The 4,325-nt window shown below is 38.3% G+C and overlaps 1 long non-coding RNA gene across 1 annotated transcript in view; it reads right to left on the bottom strand.

The window, feature by feature from the left end:
- The window catches only part of LOC104864260, a 24,956-nt gene extending 20,836 nt beyond the window's left edge, over positions 1-4,120 (bottom strand). The window contains exons 1-2 of the long non-coding RNA XR_780814.1: positions 4,064-4,120; positions 2,656-2,791 (exon numbers count right to left, since the gene is read on the bottom strand). This is a non-coding gene — a long non-coding RNA (uncharacterized LOC104864260). The remainder of the gene's footprint in view (positions 1-2,655; positions 2,792-4,063) is intronic.
- Between the last annotated feature and the right edge of the window lie 205 nt (positions 4,121-4,325).

The following is a 4,325-nucleotide window of genomic DNA, read 5'->3' as shown; positions in this document are numbered from 1 at the left end:
TTTTTTTTTTTTTTTTATGTTACTTGCTGTCCTTCTGGTATCCACTTTGTGGTAAGGCTTTATTTAATTTGAATTAAATCATGTGTTTTTTTATGTTAATTGCTGTTCTTATCTTCTGGTATCCACTCTGTGGCTAGGCTTTATTTAATTTGAGTTAAATCATGTGCTCTATAAATTATATCTTGCTGAGGCATTTGGAGTACAGATTTCATGATACTTTGCATCATTTGTTGCTTTGTGAACATGGAGGGGGAATCTGTACATGTGTTTATGTGATTACCATTGCCACTTAGCTTTTTTGGTAAGAGTTCCTTCATTACCTCTGCTGAAGAGGGAAACCTGGGTCCCGAAGAAGCCAATGGCTTTGGGATATGGTGGAGCATCCCAGGCAGCTAGGGATGGCCTGAAAGGAGACAGAAAGCAAGGAGCACCAAAAAACAAATTCACCAGGCATGGGCACATCCTCTTAGATGCATGCGGAACTCCTACATTTACTCAGCTGAATGTTGCAAGACAGAATGCAGCTCCCTTCTTTGCACCTCTGCATACCTAGGACCTGAACTGCTCTGAGTAGTGGGATTTTAAACAAGGTAAGACTCATTGGTTTCATCGTCCGGAAGTGAATCTTTCCCTTCCAGTAGCAATAATCTGTTTCCTACTGGGGACCTTCTTGCTTCTCACAGTTGACCCTTATCCCTGTGCTGCATCCCTGGGTCCAATTGTTCTGAGCTGGCTAAACATAGAATTTACTTTCTTATTGAAATGACCACTGGGTCTGGGGCTTCTGTCCAAAGTGCTGGAGAACAGGACGCCTTCTTTCCTGTTGTGGTCAAACCCCAGAGAGGGGGAAGGAAGATGTGGGGCTGCTGGCTCCTGACTGCCCTGAAGCTGCATGGGGCTTGTAAACACAAAGGGAGGCAGAGTCCAGAGATGGCAACATCGTGAAGCATGGTCACCCTGCTCTTGGAGCCAGCCTGGTGTTTAGGTCACATGAGCACTTCTTCATTTCCCTAATTACTTAAGCCAGGCTGTGTTTCATTTCTTGAAGACAGAAGAACTTGCATACATCTTCTTGTTCCTGAACATGCATATCTTTCTCCAGATTTAGAAAGTTTTCAGTCATTATTTCTATACATGGACTTTCTGTTCTTTTTCCTCCGCTTCTGAAGTGTGCGTCATACAAATGGTAGCTTTCTCGATGATATCGCATATGTCTCATAGTCTTTCTCCATTTGTTTTTTGTTTTGTGTTTCAGAAATTCTTCCCTGGATAATTTCAAATGGTTTCTTCAAGCTCATTGACTCATTTGCTTGATGAAGTCTGCCACTGAAGTTTTCTACTGAATTTTTTCAGTTTATTATACCCCATAAATATATACAATGAGCATTCACCAATTATAAGAGAACTTGCGTACAAATGCCATCTCCAGATGAATGATAGTGACTTCTTAACAAACTATATTGAGGAGAACCCTGAGGCTGATCTGGGCTTCTGACTCCTAAGGAAGATATGTCAGGAGAAAGAAGAGATGTGAAAACCTCTTGACTCAGAAGAAATCCCTGACTCAGTCCTCTGCATCACTCTGGACTGGGCAGGGTTTCGCATTTTCCAAGGGCTAGTCTTTTGTGTTGAGATATGAGAAGGAATTTGTCAGCATGTGTCCTAGAAGGACATGTATGCACATTTACTGAGAGATTAAAGAGTGTTTCAGTCCTCGGTGAAATATGCCTATAATTCTAGTACTCTGGGAGACTGAGGCAGAAGGATCTCAAGTTCAAGCCCAGCTTGGGAAGGTTAGTGGCTTAGAAAAATCAATCAATCAATCAATAGCTGAAATTCTAGGTCGCTGTAAATTTCCTGGGAGTTCAATCCCAAGAAAAAAATGTGTTTGATGCCATAATGAATTTTTCCTAGTACCTGACCTCACAGAATTTATACGCTGAAGAAAAATTCTACTTCCTATGTGACCTTGCATCCTTTGTACTCCATTGACCTCAAGTGCTTTGCAATCTACAAATAGTGCAAGTAAGCACTGGTGCTAAAATACACTGGATTACAGAGTTACCATTTTAAAAATGTATGAAACAGATTATGGAAAGTGAGTCCTAGGGATTGAAGCAGTGGTAGGTTACTCTCATTATTTCTAACCTGGTGTTCATGCCCCCCCAATTGGGGCACTCCAATCTGGTTAATTGAATTTCTTCTTGAAGGGACTTACTGATTTTGACCCCACTTGACATTATCAGAAAATAAATACTGAATAAGAATGGGATATTTTTCTGAAAAAGAAAAAGTCTTTCACTCAAAATATTTTAAAACCAAAACACACCAAAATACAGTGTATATTACTACTTTTTTGAAGGAATCAGGTTATGAGTTTATATTTTACGTATAGTCAAACTTATCCTTCTTTTTTCATAGTTCTATGAGTTTTGACAAATGCATTCAGTGTTGTCAACCACTTGTTACCACAATCTATATAGAATACTTCCAGCATTTCAAAAGATTCTATTGTGTCTTTATCATTTATCCCTTCCCTAACTCACAGAACCATAAACATATTTTCTGATCCTATAGTTTTCCAAGCTGCCATACTGATGAACTCATATAACATATAACCTTTCAAATTAGGTTTCCTTCAACTAGCAAAAGTACCTTGGGGATTCGTCCAAGCTATTGCATGTATTGAGACTCTGTTCTTTTATTTTCAGCAATACTCCATTGTACGTATATACCAGAATGTTCATCTGTTCACCAACTGAGGACACTGGAGTTTTCCAGTTTTTTGCAACTATGAAAAAAACAATATAAATTGTGTTAAGATTTTCCTTTCTCTCATGTAAATAAATACCTACAAATATGATTTTAGGGTCATTTTGGTAAACATATAAGAAATTTTCAAAGCATTTTCCAAAGTAGCTTTTTATTTTGTATTCCCAGAGGCAGTTTATCCTTTTTTATTATTAAATGGGTGAAACTTCATTTTATATAGCTGTAGCTATATTGTCATGTCTTCAAGATTCAAGAAGCTTCACGTCTGTGGTTGGGCAAAATAACCCCTAGATATCATCTGATCCCTTATCTGAAATGGTACCCACAGAGTATTAACTTGAGGATACACTTGTAAAAGACACGAAGAATTGTGGTGTTTGGAAGGAAATTAGAGCTAACTAGCTTGCTATCTTTGCATAGGGCTGTTTTAATCTAATGGTCATCAACTGTCATTTGCTAAGGCCCTGCTGAATAGACCCTCTACTTACTGCCTCTGTGAAATTTGATAATTTAACTGCTTTAAAATTCAGTTTCTTCATCTACAGGATTTCTTGTGAAGATGAAAAGAAAAATATGTTGAAAAGAACATTGGAATTAGAAAACATCAAGTGTTAATAAGAAAGATACTGCTAGTCATTTCAGTTCTCTGTGGGAAACCTCATCAAATCTAAGTGTTCTTAAAGCTTAAAGACACAGATGTGATTACTAGGTGCTAGAATTTAAAGAGATTTAAATGTCCATCAAGTCCTACTTCTAATAAGGATCTTAACAAGGAAAGGCCTAAAAGGTCCTGAACTTAGAGAATTCAGGACATCTGACCTCTGACCACTTGTCCTTTACCTTGTGCAATATTCTCCTGAAGGCTAGTTTAAACATCAGACACAACAAACTTAAACAGTTACAGCAGGCCAGTTCCCACCAAAGTGGAATAGCCACTCAGCCTAACGTAATCCAGTCACATCTCCTGTGTCACCTGCGTCTTAGCACTAATTCTCGCCCAAACTCTGTTCTACTGTCTCTCCTTTCCATTGAGTTATGCTCTGCCTGGGTAGTAACCTTGATTATCTACATTGCCTGGCACAGAATAGATCCTTAATAAATGTTTGCTAAGTGATGATTAGAAAAATGGACTTTAATCAAATTATTCACACTCAACAGCTTTGACTAAATTTAAGTTATCTTCTTTGTTACGTTTTAAGTCATTTGTTTGGGTAACTTGCAGGCATCACAGGCCAGTTCCAAGCATGAAATTGCACAGGCAACAAAGTTCAAGATGCCTAAATCCCATTACCTTGCTGTAATCTCTCGGTCCTGTTCTGTCTTGCTCCTCTAAGGGACATGTTGTATGAACAGCACCAAGTGTCAACTTGTTAAATTGGTTACACCCAAAAATGTTGAGATTATTCAACAATGCAACAATATGAGGTCATATTAGGAGCTCCAAGGAGAGGCAGAGTTTTCAAAGACTCCAGTTCAATGCCAGGGTGCTATTGTTTCTGAAATGGTGTTTGGAAAATTAAAAATTAACTCAGTAACTAATCTCTTTCACGGTA

Source organism: Fukomys damarensis, unplaced genomic scaffold, assembly GCF_012274545.1.
Source record: "Fukomys damarensis isolate Sample0158 unplaced genomic scaffold, DMR_v1.0_HiC HiC_scaffold_3, whole genome shotgun sequence".
NCBI lineage: Eukaryota > Metazoa > Chordata > Mammalia > Rodentia > Bathyergidae > Fukomys > Fukomys damarensis.
Note: the sequence above shows the minus strand (reverse complement) of the source record. Positions and strands in the feature narration are given on the sequence as shown.